Genomic DNA, 22,811 nt, shown 5'->3' with positions numbered 1-22,811 from the left:
CTAAAGAAACATTGTAAGTTTGAAATTTCTCAAGCCAGTAGGCGGGGCTTGCTGATCTAGGCACCAGCCAATGGTAATAATCTTTAACAAACCGTGCTCTTACTACCATGATACAGCACGGGTAAGATCAAAGGCATCGCTCGCAACCCGTGCTACGATGACCGAAACAGCGTCGATGACTGAGGAAACTCCAAGGAAACTAAGAAAAAAAAGGAACAGGATTTTTTCTGTGGATGAAGAAAATATCATCCAGTCATTGATGGAGTACAAGTCACAAGTACTTCATGAAAAACTGAGCATTGAATTTACCAATAAGGAGTATAATAAGAAGTCTGCTATTTGGATGGTTATCACCAAGGCAGTGAACATGAAGGGCGTAGAGCTTCGATCTGTTGATGAGGTGAAGGAGAAATGGAGCAACCTGACAAGAAAGGCCAAGAAAACCTTCAAGGACAACACCCAGCAACAGAGATAGACCGGAGGGGGGCCCCCACCATCCGAACCGAGTCAGGCAACTTCTCGAATTGTGCAAGATTCAGCGGCATATCAGCGGAAATTCTTCCAAGTAAGTGCTTTCATAGTAAAATATTTTATAAAAGCTGACAATATGTGCTAAAATAAGTGTGTATGGAATTTTACTTAGCCTACTCCCTTTCATACGTTCGAAAAAACGTCTGTTTTTGTTGACAGGGAATACCCCTTTTCTGTATTTAGACATGACCTTTTTTCGAAAGAATGTGTCTTCCATTTCTACAATATCTGATTTTGGTTTGGTTTGGTTTGTTGTTTAACGCCGCACTCCTATATGTCGGCGGCCTATAAAAATCGAGTCGGGACCAGACAATACCGCCAACATTGTATGAACTTATACTATTCACGAGATTCACGAGTATTAATATCATATCAACCCGGCCCGTGATGCTGTAAACTGTAGAAGAATCACGTAAAAAAGAATGTTGAACACAATTTCGTGAACCGCCGTCAGGCGAAGGAATCTGACAGAATGTCACTACTGTAGTGTCAAAGTCGAGGGCCCAAGCCTGTTGATGTATCAGGAGCCGATATCTGATCTAACAATGGATACGTAAAGTAATGCTAATCCAAAATCGTATGTCATAGTTTTTTGTTTTACGTTTATATTTCACAAATTCCTCTGTTAGCAAATATTATTTATGAGCAAGCTTCCGTCCTATAAAGTCCCAATCTCATTAAAATCAGACCTCAGTTCTCGCTGCCGCTAAACAAAGATCTGAGGACATCCAATTAGGGGTCACGTCAGAACGACCTTTCATCCGACCAATCAGAGCATCGCTTACCAGATTATGAAAGTGACAGTCGGAATCACACTCCGGCGCAGTGGTGACTCGGCATAACACCACTGCCACAGGCTAATTTGCATATCACGTGACCGGACTTTTCCCTTGTTTGTAAACAAACGCGCTTTTTCATATATAACCGTATAAATCGGACTAATGCAAGTAGTTGGGGGCGCTTGACATATTGTTTTGCATAATTATATAGATATGCTACTACAACCGCGACAGTGAGTTGCATGACAATATATATTTATACATCAAAGTGACCGTATCGCTAGCTCTCCGTTGGGCTTCGATGATAGCACGTGGAGCCGAACAACCAATGTAAACAAAGGATAACTACGCAAAAACAAGTAGATGTTCACGTATTAGGATACTTCCTTAATGAACCGTAACCATTCTTTGACATTTGTTTATGAAAATGTGTAGACTTGTCAAACATGAAACGGATGAAAAGCATATGCAATATCTTGAATGGACTGTGAAAGATGTGACGAATCGTCACATGGCGCTGGCCTGTGGCAGAGGTACTTTGCTGGCTGGCTGCCGGCCGCATGGAACTCTGAACTCTGGGTAGGAGAGTGAGTCGGAATGTGATTTCTGATGATACAGCCTCGAAAACGTTAACTCCGAACGATAGATCCGGGTTTAACGACTGTATCCATACAATCTAGACCATCTATTAGCCATTCCAGAATGTTCTTTTGTTCAGGTTTCAAATTTGTAATCGAGAATTTGTCAAAATATGTTTTGAAGCGTAGTCGCCAATTTGAAATTAGTGCCGTAAAGCACGAGAAAGCTGCCTTCTGATTGGTCATTCCATTGGTCGGTCAAAGTTCGCGAAAGGTCGGTCTGACGTGACCCGTTATGGGATGTCCTCAGATCTTTGTTTAGCGGTAGCGAGAACTAAGATCTGATTTTAATGAGATTGATTAAATCCTGTCCAATAAGTTCATATCACCCCTTCGGTGTAAGTTAAATGTGCATGAACTCAAGACCTACTTACGGAATCATGGAGAATGCGTTTCAGGGAAGAAGTCGGACTTAATTTTGCGCGCCAGAGGTGTAAGTGATATTGGCAAACGATCTATTGAAGATGTTTGTGCAATCGACGTGGTCAATGTGAGACAAAGAAGATTTGAGAAGCTTCTGTCACCTCTCGGCGAGCTTTTACCAGACCCATTACCCCTGGAACATGGCTGGGATAGCAATGTTGAACTTGTGCCATGCTACAGTTGAAGTGATTAGTATAAGCATTGGGTTTTGAGCAAACAGTAAACACTCGACACAGATCCAAACAACGCTTAACGTCTGTTGAAAGCTAAAGTTTTCCATGAAGATAGACACGTCCATACAATCCAATATCACCATATATCCAAGGTCTTTTCGCATTGTTATGTCAAGGTGATTTCTTCAATGCCAACGCGGAACATGAAAAAAAAACACGGATTATGGTGTGTGTGTCCTGTCCAAGGTTACTGGCCGAGTACATGCTGCTGGATGCATGAGTACTGTAGGGTAAGTAGCTCAAAGGTGTCATTTGCATTTGCTGAAACGTACCTAAACTAGAGTACGTATGATTGTTCTGCAATTGAATGAATTTTGAAAAACAACCAAATGACAATATTGCATTTTCACTGTGCAGTAGGCCCACTGTAAACCCATATACATATACATGGCATGAGGTTGTAATATATAGCAACATTTTACTGATCCTACATTATTGTGTTATGCTACTTAAACTTTTGGATATGGAATATTTTATTTAAGAATCAGTGAACAATGTATTTGTTTCAGTGAAGGTGACTCCTGGTGCTGCTGTCCTTTATGCTTTAGTTCACATCTCAGAAAAGAAACTTGAGGGATTACATGCATCTACTTCAAGGAATGCAAGTGGGACCAGCCCAGAAAACGCACGAGCCCGGTTAAATCACGAGATATGACATTCACAAAACACAAGTGGACAGAACATATAAAGATAGCAACAATTTCAAAGCAAGATGCTGCTTATGCAAGTTGTAAAACAACTGTCAAACCAATAAATGTGGATAGATTTGCTGCAAAACTTCCTAAAAGTGCTCAACATGCCTGGTTGTTACTGCCTCAAGAGTCTGTTGTCAGTATGGCTGAAGAACCAGATGTAACAGTACCTTCCCTTTACTCAAGTCGTTTTCGTCTATGCAGACACCTCCGATTTGAAAAGTGAGGAGTGTGCGAGCCATTTTTCACAGTATTTCAGTGATTTGTGCCTCTCAGAAGAAGACAGTTTAACTATAGAGAAGAACACGTGGTCAAGTAAACCATGAATTGTGGAGCTCAGCAAGGGAAGGCCGATTAACCTCTTCAAATTTTAGACTTGCTTGTAAACTGAAACCATCTGATAACCAACCCTGATAATGCAGGTGTTTTTGTTATTTATCAGTCGTCCAAGGCGCCGCGATTCGATGTGCAGAGTTGCGTCCCTTCGGCACGCCAGAAACCTATGATTGTGGGGTCGAATCCTGGTTCGCCTCGATTATGTTTCAAGGTTTGTCAGCACTATGTCCTTGCTCGTGGGTTTCACCGAAGTGGTAAACGTCTGAGACCTGCATCACTTCGGGCTTTCCTCCCACATTAAGCTGACACGCCGTGATATAACTGGAATACTATTAAAAGCGGCGTTAAATCCAACTCACTCACTCCTTCGGTAATGATGGTCTAGAATAGGGACGTAATCATGAGCCCACTGCAAGGGGCAAATATTCAAATCTGCTGATAAAAAGATAAAAGTAGTTACATGTGGTCTCTATGTGCTGAAGGAGTATCCTCATCTCGGATCCAGTCCCGATGATTTTGTTCAAATTGGAAATAAAACTGGAAATTAAGTGTCCTTACAAGTGGCGATTTTCCACTATACATGACGCTGCAGGGGATCCTAAGTTTTGTTCTTCACTTCAGGACCTGTGTAGATCCGGGTAGAGAATAGGTCTTCAGAAACCCATGCTTGCCGTAAAAGGTGACTATGCTTGTCGTAAAAGGCGACTAACGGGATCGGGTGGTCAGGCTCACTGACTTGATTGATGCATGTCATCGATCCCAATTACGTGGATCGATGCTCATGATATAAATCACTGGATTGTCTGGCCCAGACTCAATTGTTTACAGACCGCTGTCATATAGCTGGAATATTGCCGAGTGCGGCGTTAAACAACAAACTAGCCAATAATCTTCACTTCAGGCAGGAGAAATTCATTTGAAACTAAACCATACACAGTACTACCAAATACAAGGACAAATCATTTGTATCCTGTGTAATTGACATTAACGGCTTCGCACATCAACCCAATTAGATGATATCTAAAACGTAACTGCAACAGAATAAATGTGGGTGTTGTAGGTGGTTAAGTTTATTTCTTTAAAACTACAGGTATATGGACTCGTAACTAAAGAAAGTGTTCATTCCACTAGCTCAACAAAATGTAGGGCTCTCTGGGCCCATTAAAATGAGATCATTTTGAAAATATTTTTGAAAATTCAATTATAACATCTTTATTATGTAAGTTTTACAAATCCGAATTTGAATTATTTATACTGGACAGGATTAGGTAATCGTTTCACATAATGATGTAAACAGACTTCTGTCTTTTCCCTTTCCAGTCAGATTTCATGTTTGTGAAAAAGACACTGTTATGAAAGATGAAGAAGGGTCTTTTGACATTAAAAGTTTAAATACCTGCCTAAAACCTTACAGCTGTTTGTCTTTTCTATCACCCGCTGTTATCGTTTAGTTGTGGACAGTTGAATTCAGTCTCCCAGCTGTGGCATACCTACGGAAGCCTTTTAGGGCCATTTGGCTTTTTTCCTTGAAATTTCAAGATACTTAGTTGAAATTTCAAGATAATAATAAGAAATTTTTATTTAAGGATGATTATCTTGAAATTTGAACTTAGTATTTATCTTAAAATTTCAACTTAGTATCTTCTTGAAATTTCAACTTAGTATCTTAAAAATTTCAAGTCAGCATCTTGATATAATTTCTTTTATAAAAACAAATGGCCTTAAAAGGCTTCCGTGCATACCAGAAGCTTTTATTGAAATGTAATGGTTGGTACATTAATGGACATGCTGTTTCCCTCCTTGGTGCTGGCATTGAAAGGGATAAAGAAGAGACTTGCTCGCTCAGTCAGTATGTGTCCCAAGTGTGTGAGCGGGGTATCTATGTTTCAACTGCGACATGGTGTCTAAGTGAGCAGCTGAACTAACATTATTATTACCGTGGCGTCCATCGTCCGTACGTCAACACATTTTTTCAAACGACTTCCTCTTCTGAACCCCTGGTTGGAAATGAACGAAATTTGACTGGAATCATCCCTAGGCCAGGGGGCTTAAACATTGTACAAATGGTGGTGTTGACCCCAAGGGACTGAGGGGCGGGGCCAAATAGGGGTAATTTGGCTATATTGCTTTAAACGACTTCTTCTCTGGAACTAAGAGATAGATATCAACCATAATTGGTTAGAAGCATTCTCCGGTGGTGAGGATTCAAAATTGTACAAATGGTGGAGCTGAGGGCCCCCCCCCCCCCCCGTTTGCCCATTTTCCATTGCCTCTTATTATCTATGACCACTTAAATACTGGCTTCCATACCATCAGCGGTAATTACTGTTAAGCGTTGGCCTCTATTGTCTATTGCTAATCACTCATCAGCGCCTATCATGTTGCTTCCCTTGTTATTTTCCATCCCTTGTTATCTTATTAATTTTGTTGTCCTTACATGTACATATATATGCTCTCTGCATTCATTAACTCTGATGAAGGAGTAAGCATATACTCCGAAACGTTGAGTTCCTCATAATAAAGAAGTCGACATCCATAAATTCTCTTCCTTAAAACTGTTTAGTTGGCGGGGATATAGAAACGGGCTCCGTCCGTCCGTCACGTTTCGTTTCCGGAGCATAACTCAAAAACCGTTCAATATTTTTTCATCAAACTTTGCAGGTCTGTCAGGTACATGCTGAACTGGTGCCTTTTGCTATTAAGAAATTTTAGAAATTTCTTTTATTTACGTTTCCATGGCAACAAGATGGACTTAGGTTCTGTGAGGGTGGGGTTCGTTTCCGGAGCATAACTCAAAAACCGTTCAATATTTTTTTTATCAAACATTGCAGGTCTGTCAGGTACATGCTGAACTGGTGACTTTTGCTATTTGGAAATTTTAGAATTTTTTATTTTTTACGTTTCCATAGCAACAAGATGGACTTAGGTTCTGTGAGGGTAGGGTTCGTTTCCGGAGCATAACTCATAAACCGTTCAATATTTTTTCATCAAACTTTGCAGGTCTGTCAGGTACATGCTGAACTGGTGACTTTTGCAATTTAGAAATTTTAGAATTTTTTATTTTTTACGTTTCCATGGCAGCAAGATGGACTTAGGTTCCAAACTCTCTTTTTTTTACAATTTCAATGACAAGTTCCACCTCGGTTAAAAAAGGTTAGGGTTTGTTTAGATTTAATTATGTCACAAATTCTGCAACAGGGGCGGGGGATATAGCCACGTTAGTGGCAAACTCTTGTTATCTCTGTAACAAGATCCCGGGAAGCTCTGTATCTTACCAGCAGAAAAGAGCAGGTCCTCATGCAGTGACTATGGGTACAGAGCAATGCTGAAAACCACCTCTGGTTCGCCAGTATCAGGGAGACCTCCGGATTCACATCGTACCAGTTGTTTCCTGTTACACATATGGCTTCCGTGGGATAACTGAAATACTGCTGAAAATCAGTGAAAATGAGTATTCAACCTAACTCTACTCACTCATCATGATCCTCATTAAAAACGTTGTTCCTTTCATCATTTTTTATATTCTGTTTCACTGTAGAAACGTTTTGCAAAAAAAAGGAATAACATTTATTTAGTTCGACTGAAACAACTGGTATGATTAAAATTGATTATGGTTTTTTTCCGTTTTCATCCATTCTGACAGTGATGCAAGCACTCTTACCACAGGCACCTGTACACAACAAAATTGCAACGAACAGTAAAAGGAATTTATTCCAGATAAGATGTGAGGAAACTCTCACCTTTTCGCAAACACCTGGTATCATCATATGAAAGTGATTCATAAACACATTAGAAATTGGCCCTAATCCTGTAGTCCTTGCCAAACTGGCAGAAATTTGCCATATGTCATTATAGTGAGTGAGTGAGTTGTGTTTAACGCCGCTTTTAACAGTATTCCAGTTATATTGCGGCGTGTCAGCTTAATGTGGGAGGAAAGCCCGAAGTGATGCAGGTCTTAGACGTTTACCACTTTGGTGAAACCCACGAGCACGGGTATGGTGCTGACAAACCTAGAAACATAATCGGGCCGAACTGGGATTCGAACCCACAATCATAGGTTTCTGGCGTGCCCGAGGGACGCAACTCTGCACAGCGAATCGCGACGACTGGGCCACCTGTGCCCCCATATGTTATTATAACAACTAGCAGACTAAACATGTTAGTTTCTACCACTGCACATAGTCGGAATCGTACATTCGATTTCTTATGAATATAGAAAGGGTTTTGTCTCTTTTATTTACACCAACACATCAATGGCATTGAACCACAGTATTCTTTTATAGTTTTGGGCAGTTACATGAACCACGCTTGTTTACATTATTCGTCACACTTACTGTACTAAATTTCGACATCTATCATTTTCGGTTTTGATATAGCATTTGAGATATTATTTTTCAATGTTTGAATTGACACAGTTCTCCACAAATGACTTTTGGCAGGATCTTCTATTTGTCCACAATCGTCATGCATGACAACTGAAGTTTCCACACTTGACCCTGAGGACTTGATACAAATCTGCTGATGGTCAGACACATAATGCTCATTCCCATTGTCACTGCCCCTGGATTGCTCAGTCACTGGCGCTTGGGCCTCCCTTTGTATGGTACTCTCGTCCGAGTTGGAATCAAACTGAAAATTTCTTAGCATTGGCACTAGTCCCGTAGTCCTTGCCATACTGCCCAATAGTTAAGGTATCATAAGGACTAGTAGTCTAGTAGATAAAATGCCACTTTTAAGGGATTTGCTATATGCTATCATTCTAAGGACTAGGGGAATACACATGTTAGTCTCTACCGCTGTAAAAGATAGAAAAGAAAATAATAACTGATGATCACAGCAATTGCTATCAGATCCTTGCTGTCGTGTTGTCCATTCTCAGGATTAACAAGAAATCTGTAATAGATCTAATTTCAGATTACCCATGTTCATTGCAATTCTGTATTTTTGTCTATACAAGTAAAAATACTCCGAAATATTGAAATTTTCTACATTTTGAAGTTTCTAAAAGTATGTAAATAATTCGAATATAATACTCTTATTCTGTTTGATTGTTTAACAATATCGTAATTATAGTCTATCTTTTTGTAAAGTATTTGGTCTTTGGGGGGAATCCATGCATCATTAAATAACATGAACTTTAAGCCTCAGTAATATATTGTTTATGTATACTTTACCATGATACGTGTTTTCCCCCGAAAATGGATGGTATTAAACAACGTCTGAAAGGACCATCCTGAGAGTGTTCCAACCATTGGCGTTGGATGGTGTTGTGTCTGTAATCTTTTTTGACAACTTGAGCCGTCGAATCCACGCTTTCTTTTGTGATTCATTCGCTAGAAACCTATGCAATGTCACCACCCGTCCATGTACCCGCTTCCCTCTACAATAATGCTGCTGTTTCTTTCTCGTTTCGTTCATTTTCCAAAACCTCCCCGGAAGTGAACGTCAAGCGCGTGATTTGTCCGTTCTATCTCTGTTTTCGAAAGAGTTCGCAAGGGGTAATAATAAAGTAGGGGGATATAAGAACTTATTGGAAAGGACTATATATGTAGAGGTCAAGGTCAGTAAGGTAATTATGCATGTCATTGATCCCAATTGCTTGGATTGTCTGGTCCAGACTCGATTATTCACAGACCGCCGTCGTATAGGGATAAACAACAAACAAAACAGTGAGGTAATTAATTGTTAAAATATAATAAAATGAATAATTTAGTTACATGCATTAAAGACGAAACGATTAGTCAGTGACATAAAGACGCAGTCAAGATAATTTCGGTCTCCTGAATTTGCAATGAAATGAATATTCTGTTGATGTTAGTCAACACATGAATAAATATTTATATTGATAATTGTTTCTTCCTCCAGATTGTCCTTAACTTTCATCAGTGGCTGATCCTGGGCTGCCAACTGGTGCCACAAATCCTACTTCAGCAGCTACTACCTCAACCCAAACATCACAGAATCCTGAAGACAGAGACTCTCAAGTAACAGAGCACAGTGAAGCCACACCAAGACTTGATGACGGACGTCCAGCCAGGCAACTCAAGTACAGAAAAGAAAGTACAAAACTCAGTTCTTCAGAAAGAGTCTATCAATTACAGGAAAGCCTTCTATCAGGAGAGCTTGAAAAAAAGAAAATGGAAAAAAGAAGAAGCTTAAGCTACAAATTCAACTCCTTGAGCAAGTACTGCAACGTGATGGTATTGACAATTTCAGTCGATCTCAACTGTTACTCTGTGATGTAATACACCTGCAGTTTCATTATCACTATCTTCAATTCGTGTGTCTTCTGTCTGTAGTTTTCTTAGCTGGAGAAGAACGTATTGGCAGTGTGATCTCTAATGCCTCGTCCATCATGCCTTCTGCCATATGTGTCCACTGTTGGCTGTCGTTGTCATCTTGTAGCTGCTCGTTCAGTAACATGAACATATTGTGGAGGACAGCACAGGCATGGACAATCTGACACCCACGGTGTGGACTCATCCTTATCTGTTGAATAAACAAGAATTGTTTGTCCCAAATACATAAATACAGAATGTCACATTAAAATCTACATTTTAGAAGCAATTTGTTTGCTACTTTGAATTGTTAATATTACTAGTAATTGAATACGGTAGTCTGGAATCTATTAATATTATTTGTTTCTGCAATGTGATCGATGTAAAACGTTAAGCACACAACACAATGGGTCCAAACCTTAAAATGTTGAAAAAAATCAAGATTAGATCTAGAAAAGTAAAACATTGGTCAAATTAAGTACACAAATATACTATGCATATTTACCTCAAAATGAAGTACATGAAACCGTCTTTTCCGTCGACCAAATGCTCTTTCTATTGTAAATCTTGTAGCACTCACGCTGTCATTGTATCTCTGCTGAGCATTGCCTTGTGGAATCATGTATGGGGTTTGGAAAAAGGGTCTGCAAATATATCCACTGTCTCCCAATAGAAAGCTATCTTATACTGAAGTGTGCGATCTCTCTAAGTATTCACACAAAGTGGGGGTTTGCAATCAAATATGTGGCTATCATGAGTCGATCCCGGCCATTTAGCACACACTTTCGTAAATTTATCTACAAATTAGACAAATCATTTCGTAAGGGATTAATTGTATTTCTATTTGCATATATAGTATATATTAGAAACTTATTTCAGCTATATTTACTTGAAATTAATTACAGTCTCTTTACACAGTTTAGAGCTGAAAGGAACACTAAAAACATTAATACGATCCGTTGATAGCTGTCTAGAATATCCAATTTGTATTTATTAAGATTAATGAGAGCATTTAAGCAAACCTTCCTTTAATAACATATAATTTTAATGCGGAATTTTATAGACCATGGAAGGGAAGCTACTCTAATTGCTAAAAGGGACAGTACTCGTATCTCACAAGACGTACCTTCGTGGTCACACACTGCCTGTACGTTGATACTGTGGTATCCTTTCCGATTGACGTAAGCTGGTTCGTCTGTGGTCGGTGCCTGAATACATACGTCTGTGCGTACCATCAATGCAATCTGGGACACTCGGAAAACCACCAAGGGAGAAAAATTCATCTTGAACCTAGCATTTTTGTGTTGGCCATTTTATGAATTCGTTCTTTTTTTAACCAAAGCATCAGTCACATCTACATCTTTGGACCACATCCATCGTATCACCAATCACTTGTAGGAAACTACCACTTGCGTAAAAAACGGAAAGCTATCATCAGTTGTTGATCGACGTTTAGATCATGGCTACGTTGTGTAGGGCGCCCCAAATCTTCCCTCAGTATCTTGGCGGTGTAGTTGATAGATCCCAGTCCAAATCTGTACCTATCACGAAGTTCACTGTCTGTGTAGTTCATTAATGCAAAATTAACAGCTCGGAATCGCTTCTGTTGCCTCGTATTAACCTCTGGAACCATGAAAGCGGCGCTAGGCCTAACCATGAACGCCATTTTGTTTCAAAGATAACCAAGTTGTTAAGTATGGGCCGTACAGTTAAATCAGCCACCCTACAGTCCAGCCCCCAGTGACTATTTCCTGGTCCGGCAAATGAAATCTGCCCCACAAGGGAGACGTTTCCAGGATGACCAGGACATAAAGGCTGCCACAGAGGCGTGGTTAGAGGGCCAATCTGCGGATTTCTATAAAAGTGGAATTAAAAGCTTGAAGGACAAATGGAATAAGTGTATTGAGGTGAATGGAGATTATATTGAAAAATAAAAGTGCAAAAGATATTCTGCGTCTTGGTCTTTTATTGAAGTTGCAAAACTTATTGTATTGAACGCCCCTCGTATGCTTAATCTGATATTAAACAATATCAAAATAGCAACAAAAGGTTCAAGCGAAAATTTGCACAACTAGACTGTTATTTCTCACTGAACTTCTCTAAATATCATAATTATCAATGTGATGAAAATTGTTCTGGGGATGATAAAAGAGCTGTATATGAGATTGCTTCCAGTTTTATTTACGTTGTAACGTTTACATCACAGGCAAAATTCTAACAAGACCCGTGAAGATCCGGATTAGATTAGGTCTTGAGTCGCACATCCTTGCCCTAAAAGACAACTTGTCGTAAGAGGCAACAAAAAGGCTCGGGTCAGGCAAGCTGACTTAATTGTTTCATGTCATCGTATCCCAATTGCGTAGATCGATGTTCTTGGTGCGGAATATTTCTGAGTGCGGCGTTAAACAACAAACAAACAACCATATTAATGCTATTATCATTATCATTATGGATATTTCTCATGAAGGATCTACCTTTTCTCTTATGATATTTGAAATACTTAGCAATGATCACTGCAAAATGGCGGATCAACTCAAAATTAATTTTGGCCAAGCATTTGTGATTAAGTATGCCCTCAATTATTAACTTCTGCAAAGCTGCTATGTTGACATTACTTGCCCTTAAATTTTTTTGACTACCTACAACCAGAGACCATATAATAGATAGTCTCTGCTACATCTATCACAACCCTGTCCATAGAGGTAAATGGTAAATGGCATCATAAGGGACGGTATTTGTGATGCTATATTTTAAGTTCGTATTTATAGACTTATTGTTTGAGCGCACGAGAAGAGCGTGCCAAGAACGATAACTTTAGTATTTTGTTATGTAGTTGAGTAAGAGGCACGCTCGTGTCTGTTGTTTGTCGAAATGCGGAGCGTATAAAACGGTATGTAAACTTCATTTGTGTAAACAATTTAGTGAACATTGGTTTAACCATGATATCTAACGTTTAGAAATTGTATTTTTGGTAAAATGTAATGTTTTTGATAGATTATTCATCGAAAAGCAAATTTGTGTTGTTTGAATGATTTTTGCATTAATTGACTGCTCGATACATTGTTGGTTTATTTAATTTTGCAGTCAATCCTATCCTTCTGAATATATCTCGATCATATCATGGAATAAATCGACGGTTGGATTGGAATTGTCGTTCGCTCTTATTTACATAACAAAGCTTCTATTTTGTCCGTTAATATTTTATCAGCAGAACATACTGTGACGTACATGTCTATTGTAGACAAATGTTTCCAACGATGATATTGAAGACATTTTCGCGCAACTGACACAGGATAGGTGTATAACATATCAGATATATGTTTGAAATAGATGAAAACGTGACTGGATAGGTTCTGGTTGGCAGATATAACTTCCTGCCCATGTTATTTTTATTGTTTGTGGAACACTCCATGATCGATAGCGGACATGGACGTGAATGGTCCAGCGTGTAGATAACTCTGGATGTAACACATTGTTTGTAATCTCTACAGTTGATTAAATAGTGAGTGAGTTTAATGTTACGCCCCTTTTAGCAATATTCCAGCAATAGCACGGCGGGGGACACCAGAAATGGGCTTCACACATTGTACCCATGTCGGGAATCGAACCCGGGTCTTCGGCGTGACGAGCGAATGCTTTAACCACAAGGCTACCCGACCGCCCCGTTGATTAGATAGAGAACACCCCCCCCCCCCCCTTCGTGTCTTTTTATATCAAATAAAAGTGGAAAAACTCTGAGGCTTGCCGAAGAGTTTTTCCACTTTTATCAACGAGTGTTGATATATTTAATATCAAAAGACACGAGGGTGAGATTTTATTTATCATCCAACATCATTCTGCCAACTTTTTTTTCAGTTTGTAGACAGTAATAAACAGTGTCTTAAGTGTAAAAACTACTGCTGAAAGCTTCAGTTGCAGAGCCATTAGTGAAGTCATTTGATTGGGACGTCAAGGTTACAACATCTTCCCCAAGCAAGAGAGTTAACTGACTTTAAAAGTCCAGTTTCCACCCTTGCCGAACTAGGCTGGAATAACTGGGCTCGATCGTAGCGCCACCAGTGGTTATTACCATTTATGTCCCCTCTAAGCCTCTCCTATGGACCAATGAGATTCCACCTCTCGTATCACTTGCGTTTGGTTCACCCAAAATTGTTGCGCCCAGTCATGACGATCTGACCGATAATCAATATCTATATTGTGATAAAACGAGTCTTACATCGCGAAATGCTTCAAATCACCCGAGCACCTTGATGAAAAACATGAAAAGATTTGGAACATAACTGTTGACAACGAATTGGCGGTGCACATGCTTTGCAAATCCTGCAATCGACCGAAATCTGCACGACAGTTTACGAACCGGATTTCGGTTTCGGTGCGCGATTTTGATTGGACTATGCATAGACTCGTTAGTCCAGCCAAAATGTACTTCCATAATACAAGCCTAGTTCGGCAAGGGTGGAAACTGGACTTTAATGGTCAGTTAACTCTCTTGCCTCGGGCCTGATACATGTCATCGTATTCCAATTGCGTGAATCGATGCTCATGATCTCAATCACTGGATTGTCTGGTCCAGACTCGATTATTTTACAGACCGCCGTCATATAGCTGGAATATTGCTGAGTGCGGCGTTAAACAACAAAACAACCCAAACCCTCTTGCCTCGGGAAGATGAGGTAACAATAGTATAAGAGTTAGCAATTGTTCTCGAAAACTGAAAAAGACTGGGTAATAATTTATTTAATAGAGTGATCTATGGATTAAAACTATAGTTACATCCATAGAGTGCATTGACTATAAGTTAATAGAACCAAGAGCCCCTTTAACTAAATGATATAATAACGGGTTCTGGCTAAAACGTCCCCATGGCGCTGCTACAACGACCCCAAATACATACCTTTGTAGCTTACCATTTGTTAATATCGAATTCGTTCTGAAGTGCTGCCTTTATTGTGCTATTTGGGGATTTTTAGAGGTTTTTTTTGTTCCTTTTAATCTTTAAAAGTTTGACTTTGATTCTGTTCATAGTGGTGTGTTTGTTCCGACTCTATCTCTAAAACTAATAGGTATTTGTTCATGAAACTTTGCACACACAAAGACTAGGTTGTCAACTGGTGCCTTTTGTCATTTAAGATTTTTAGAATTTAAATATTTCCGTTTCCATAGCAGCAAGTATGACTTTGACTGTTCATCGTGGCGTGTACCTGACATAGAAATACAAAGTTCGGAATACTATTTCCATGGTATTGTTTTGATAGCTGAATAACTACTCATGTATACGGACAGACAGATCTCTCATCACGTGGGACTTGACTGTAACAGTCAAATGATATCTTTCGAATTTGTGGTGGCCGGGGGATTTGTCATCTTCTGATACCTCTTGTTTTATAAAACAATTTACGGAGCCGTTTTCTTCAATGAAGAATGGGGCCATTTTTGCCAACACCCTATTATAACTATTTATACATATCTCTACTTTGAAGCTGAGAAGCATCTAACGGCGAACCTGGCCGCTATGAAGAAAGGCATCCTTACTGGCTTCAATAGACAACTAGGTGGGTGGCTGGTTGAACACGGCAAAACAGTCAAGTAAGTACAATGCAAATTATAATAAAATTCACGAATACATCATTTGATATTAAATTATTAACCCGAAAGCGACTGAATGAGCGAGATTGGTTTGACACCACCTTGAACTGACTATCTTGTATACCCAAGTGGGAATCAAGATTTTCTTAAAAGTAATTTAAAAAAAAGAAAGAATTATTTTCTTAAATTCAGCAGTATTTTAACATGGCATTCAAATTATTAATGTAACACTAATTATTAAAGTCTCTTCTTTTTTGGTCCTGTTATCAGTGAAACAATAGTCACCTCTGAAAAGCTCTAACATTAATTATCACGTTATAACATGAATGAGGAAACTTTATATTTCAGTTTGGAAATCTAACTCATAATGCTGCTGTGTTAGGACCGAACAGCGGCCACTGAACAGGTTTTGATAAATTCCCGAGGCTGTATTTTCAGTTATATCACTGCTTGTTGATGTTTTGGAAGGAAAGTGAAAGGTGGGCGGGTTCAATAATATGTGTTTCTCATTGTTTCCCCTAATTATTTTTCAAGCAATAAACAGAGGAAGATTCTACGCTTTGTAAATATACGGTACATGCAGACACACTGGCCAAGCTTTCTCAAATTTGCTGAAGACATGATAAAGAAATTGGTACGTTATTTTCTTTATAAAGGTGTAAATAGTGCACTTTACAGTTACATATTTCGAACAAAACAAAAGCTAGGGATCTTGAATATGTAAGGATATTTTTTATAATGAAGACTGAACCCACTATTTCATATAAATATCCTTGATCCCTAACTTTTTTTGTTCAGTACATGTGGAACCGGATTTCTTTTCTTCTAAAAAAAGTTAAGAAGCCCAAATACGCTAGGAATCCAGCGCAGAACATGTTCTCGACAGCACTTCGCTGATCGAAACCCGACGGTGTTGGACGTTGATTCTATACGGGAAAGTTAATTTTATAGCATGTATGTCGACATGTTGGTTTCTTTGAAATTTCAAGCCACACAGCTACCGAAACGAAACATACAAATCATGTACGTAAAATGTTGATGCTAATCTTTTCCGGCAATAAGAGATTTTTCAAAACCGTCTTGCTATTCTGAGACTTAGTCACTTTTCGTAATGCAGATAAACCATGCAATTTGTTCATTTTGTTTTTAAAAGAGCTAAACATGTTTCGGGGAAATATATATCTCATTTCGCTCAATAAACTATTGAGCATTGATCGATTATCTCCTTTAGCTATATGCGTAGTATAGAGCTTTATCACGCACTGACCTTGCAATTCTGTACATCGTATCTTATTCAAACTGTATCACTGAGAGTGAGTGAATATCTCCCTTTATCATATAATGGGTAGGTTTCTCGGCAGGATAAAGCCAACGGATAAAAAACGATATCCGTTGGGGTCATATGCGGATAGAGATGCAAATATCAAAGGTCAAGTAGGGACTACTTTCAGTGTTTATAAACAAACATGGCGTCGCACTTGTCATTCGGCGATCGAATCAGAATTAACCATCGTGAATCCGGATAAACTACAGGTATAATTGATACAATTATTACCAGTCTTATATACTGAAAGTCAGTGTCGAACTGCGACGTAACTAAGGCATTTTATAAGTTTGGGCAACTTTGGAGATATAAATTTCGAAACAATTTTGCGAGGGCACTAGGCCTAGCCAAGCGGGATCAGTAGCCATATCTGTGCTTGTAGGCCTCTGCGGCTTGAAACCTTTTCCACAAATAAAAATAGTTGGGTTTAGGCGAAATATGTATGAATTATTACCTTGTTTCGTTTTGGCGCTGTGTATACTTCTTAACGTTATGACAGACCAGGCCTACTGTGAACAATCACTGGCCGTGATGTATCATAGACTAGGGTTAGAGTAGCTTCCCTTTGACAAAGGGCAGTTACTCTAGCGGACAGACCGATGGATTGTCGCGAAAGGCAAGTAAAAACAATTGTTGTTTTGCGTATATGTTGCTTCGCCACTGTATAAGAAACAGATTTCAGTTTGAACTATATTGGCTACTGTCACTGTCCGACTGACACATCACCTACCCTGTGACGTAATAAATATTAATGCGCGCATTCCAGGAAAACTCGCAATGTTTAGGTAATGTTTGTGAGTGAGGGGAAGCGATTTTGAAGCACAGAATTGAAGAATGACATTATATGATAAAGAGGTTATCACACTTGTGTGTTTAGGGATGGTAAATATCCTGTATTAGGAATAAACATTGTATTTAGCGAGCCTTGGCGAGCTAAATACATAGTGTTTATTCCTAATGCAGGATATTTACCATCCCCAAACACACTCGCGTGATAACCTCTATTGCCCGAACACCTTTATTGCAATGTATCGTATGTTATTCAGGCCGACACCGAGAAAGGTTCCAGGTAGGAATTTAGGCAAGCCGTTTTCACATTTATTACGGAATTGCAGATATCTTCAATTGTTTTAAAGATATCTAGAAATGAATTGAATATATCTTGAATGGAATTGAAGATATCTTGAATGGAATTGAAGATATCTTAAATGCAGATAATTGTAGATATCTGCAATAAAATTTAAGATATCTTCAATTGTTTTAAAGATATCTTGAATGGAATTGAAGATATCTTGAATGGAATTGAAGATATCTTAAATTCGATTATTGATATCAAAATATGATTTAAAGCTATCAAAATGTCATGTTTTGTTATGATGTCATTAATCCAATTCCTGATATCTTGAAACTAAATACAGATATCAATAATTAACTATTGATATCTTCAATTGTTGCCATTATTAAAGATGTTACATTAATAATGTTACTTAAATTAGATAACTGATATCTATAATTGATTTAAAGATATCATCATAATTATTAATGATATCTTGAATTGGATCTTTGATATCAGTAACGGACAGAATTAATGATATATTGAATTGAATTAAAGATATCTGGAATGCATTTGTGGATATGTATAACTTATTTCAAGATATCTTGAATTGTATTTAAGATATCTTGAATTTATTTCTAATATATTTATGTACTGTTGGATGGTAATTGTTTAATGATATCTTAAATACATTTAGAGATATCACAAACTAATTTGTTGATATCACCGAAGCATTTTAAGATATCAGTAATTGTTTTATGGATATCAGAAATGAATTTAAGATATCTTTGATTATTTTTTGATATCTTAAAAACATTATTGATATCTTTAAATAAAATACCGATATCTTTAAAACAATTGAAGATATCTGTAATTCTGTTATAAATGTGAAAACGGCTTGCCATAGTCACTCACACTCAATCTTTCAACTTCACATTGCTATTGCAACATATTGTTCAACACGATAATTATATAAAATATCAGGCTTCTATAAAGTATGACTTTGTTCAATAAACAACACATGTAAAACAACGGGTTTGATATGAGAAATTTGTAATTAGTTGTCTTCATTGCTGGGCATTGTTGACCACAGTATTGTTTCAAATAGTTCACTGTATGTAATATATACAGTCAAATTAAAACTTCACATTTTTTAAAAGTAATCCCATATATGATATACAACGGACAAATGTTTAAGAGAAGGTAATTTTTAATCATTAATGTCCAAAGGATTTTAATTAACGGTGGTAGCCATAATTTGTTCCAAGCACCTACGGTATTCGGTAATAACATCAACAGTTTAAATCATGAGTCCCAAGCACGAGAATCTGATGGCACCCAACTTCAGTAGCGTGTATGGCCACCATGTGCGTTGACAACTGCCACACAACGCCTCCGCATGGACCTTGTGATGCTTGTGAACACATGATTGGGAAGACGACGCCATTGTTGCTGCAAAATGGTGCCAAGATCTTGGAAATTCTGTGGTTGGTTCTGGAGAGTGCGCAGACTTCTGCCAAGATTATCTCAGACGTGTTCGATGGGATTGAGGTCGGGAGACCTTGACGGCCAGTCTATGACGTTGACGCGCGCATTCTGAAGGAAATTCCTTGTCAAAATTGCTGTGTTGGGTCTGGCATTGTGGCGATGGAAGATCAAACCGGGTCCATGTGCTGCCATAAAAGGCAGAAATTCTGGTGCCAGTACCTGGTCGCGTTAAGCAGCAGCGTTGAGGTTGCCACGGATGACAAGAAGCCTGGAACGTGCATTGCCACAGAAAGCACCCCACACCATGACACTTCCGCCTCGAAATATGTCAACTTCCTGTACACAACACTGGGCGTAACGTTCATGACGGCGCCTCCATACCCTCGCCCTACCATCAGCAAATCGAAGATTAAATCGGGATTCACCACTGAAGACGAGTCCATCGTAAGTGTCGCTGTGCCCACAATTGACGTTGACGTCTGCGTAATTGAGTCAGAATCGGCCCGCAGTATGGCCGTCGTGCTTGAAGGTGAGCAGTTCTCAGACGGTTTCGAACAGTTTGCGCACTCAGTCTACCCCTAAACAGTTCATTTCTGGATGATGTAGCCGTCCAAAATCGGTTACGGAGGTGACGTAAGACAATCTGACGATCCTCTACATGTGACGTCACACGTGGTCGACCTGATCGAGGGCGATCAGCGGTGGTACTCGTTTGCTGTAGACGCGTCTGTAAATCATTAACAGTCCGTCGACTACAACCCATCGTCCTTGCGACTTTAGCTACGGACGTTCCCGTCTGCAACATGCCGATGGCACGTTCACGTTGTACATTTGAAAGGCATGGCATGACAAATGGCCGTAAAGACTTTTGTTTTCTTGTGTTTTTCTTTTTTTGTTAATGACTGCTAACAAGTATGGCTGAAAACACGTGCGGTTGCGCGTGAAAAAAACACTTTTGCCACTATAGTGCTGTGCACATGGTTTTGATCGATTCACATGCACAAAAACGGGTGTTATCTGAAGACAATACGGGGCCATTACTGTTTAAATACACAATAAGGCCCCAAAATGATAACTGATCTAAATGTTAAAATTTTAGGATTGTGAAGTTTTTAATTTGGTTCAGTATATGATTCATACCGTTTCATGCGGCGGTTTACGATTCCAATCTCATTAAAATCAGATCTTAGTTCTCGCGAGAACTAAGATCTGATTTTAATGAGATTGTTTACGATTCTGAATGGTTTATTGCTTTGACACTCCCGGCAGAGATTATACACCCGTATATGTTCTTTGCTTCTGGGTACATCGGAAATCAACAGGTTGGTCTGTAGTAGGCAATTATTTGCCTAAAAGATAATGCGGTTGCATGATATCTTCAGGATGTTTGGCTTGAACATGGTAACATTCTTCTAAACAAACTTCAAATCTAAACCGGAAGCAATCACAACACAAACCAAGTTAACCAAACGGAACCGTACACAAGAGTGAGTGTGGGAGTTCGGTTTAACGCCGTTTTGAATAGTATTCCGTGTCAGCTTGATGGTGGGAGCAAAGTGCGAAGTGATGCAGGCCTTAGACGTTTACAACTTTGGTGAAACCAACGAGCACGGGTTTTGTGCTGACAACAAAAGCAAGGCGAACCAAGATTCAAACACACTGTCATAGGTTTCTGGGGTGCCTAAAGTACAACTCTGCATGGCGAATTGCAGCGCCTTCGGCGACTGGGCCAAAAGCGCCTCCGTACATAACTGTAAGAAACTATCACACAACAAAGATGTTTTAGATATGTATTGCGGAACATTCAATGAAGAAACAGTGGCAATTTACAAACTACAAAATACTTGCACAATAATTAAAAACAATTAAAAACATGAACATTCAACATACAAAGGAGGTACATTCGAACAATTTGATTTCAAAACAAGTGTATTATAATATTATGGAAACAATATGAGAATTGAGCAAAACTATGGTAATTTTGTACATACAAGGAATTTGTTTGTAATTGTTAATATGATAACAGATCTTGGAAGTTGTTTCTGGATAACTTGGTAAAATTATTAAGAACTGTTCCTTTTAACAGAGTGTACCAAATTCTTTATCATGATTGAGGATTATTTGTGATTCTCTTATTAGGTTGTATTATGTAAGACAGTGCGTAATGTTGTTCATCTTCTGAGACATCACAGAGACGTTGTTCCAGTGGAGTTGGTGTTTTTGTATATCTACCTATTTTTCAATTTTTAGTTTGTGATTACGGTACTTTAACGAAGTTCTGAGAAAAGTGACCTATGACCTTTGTTTTTACGATATGTAAGATAATTCTCAATATTTATAGATGACTTGACCAAACTGTATGTTCTTAACTTGCTGCTAGATACATGGGAACCCATTAATGAATGCGTGATTTTTTACATTTGAACTGAAGTTTATTTACAGTGGATTCATTACATTTTTTTGTGTTTACTATTTAAAAAGTTTGTTTTATTTAACCCAACCTACATTTTGACCAGAAATATTGATATTTGCTGTAAACGCATGTTTTAGAATGACATTTCAGGGCTCGAAATTAACCGTATTTTGCGTGCCATTACATGCCTTAAATGAAAATGGCACGGCTAAATCATGATCTTCGTGCCTCGATCGCACGCTTGGAAAACAGGAATTGATAACCTACCTTTGCCATTTAGGGCATATTTTAATGATAAATATCAATCTCGTCAGCAATAAATTAAGTCTGATACAAAATCGCGATAATTCGTATTTTCTTGAGTATAGTGCGCACCCCCCTCGCGGGTTCAGTATTTTGAATAAAAAAATCGAATACCAAGCGCAGAAAAAAATTACACCGTACCCCTTCAGCGAAGTCACGCAAACGAACGGGTGAATTTGAGATAATAAAAAAATCACCAGACATGTTAATTTACCGTTTAAATAGTATTTTTGTTCTGCTAGGCATTGTTTTTTTTCCAGGGATTAAGATTACCTTGTGTATTTTCTCGTAAACTAAGCCGGAAACAGCAATCAGCTGTACACACGTTTTCTTGGAATCTACCGGTGATTCGGTCAAGATACACCCAATGATATAACTTTACAGGATTTTAAATCAAGGATCGTCAAAAATTGTATCTGAAACTATTTTTTTTATAAGGAATAATATATTCCAATATCTTGTAAATTTAGATGCAGCTTTTACTAAACATATTTAATATAAAAATAACCCCAAGCGATGCAGCTGATCGCTATTGCTGGGTAACCAGTCTGACCAGTCACCGTCAAGGTTCACGCGCACGTGAGCGCGACAATTACGTGTTGACATAGAATCGTCAAACAAAATCAAATATGACTTTTAACGAATCAAGTATGGCATTTATGATATATGTATCCATTCTCAGTCAACTAAAGTTCGTTTCAAGGCGTCAATAGCGGTTACCTGACCGTGGTTG

The 22,811-nt window shown here is 38.6% G+C and overlaps 1 pseudogene; it reads left to right on the top strand.

Annotated features, from left to right (window-relative positions):
* The first annotated feature begins 157 nt into the window (after nt 1–157).
* On the top strand, nt 158–10,095 carry LOC139461605 (uncharacterized; annotated as a pseudogene).
* The last annotated feature ends 12,716 nt before the right edge of the window (nt 10,096–22,811 follow it).

This window comes from Haliotis cracherodii, unplaced genomic scaffold (genome assembly GCF_022045235.1).
Source record: "Haliotis cracherodii isolate W230 unplaced genomic scaffold, xgHalCrac1.p SCAF_15, whole genome shotgun sequence".
In the NCBI taxonomy this organism is placed as follows: Eukaryota; Metazoa; Mollusca; class Gastropoda; order Lepetellida; family Haliotidae; genus Haliotis; species Haliotis cracherodii.
The sequence above is the reverse complement of the archived record's forward strand: the minus strand, read 5'-3'. Positions and strand labels throughout refer to the sequence as shown.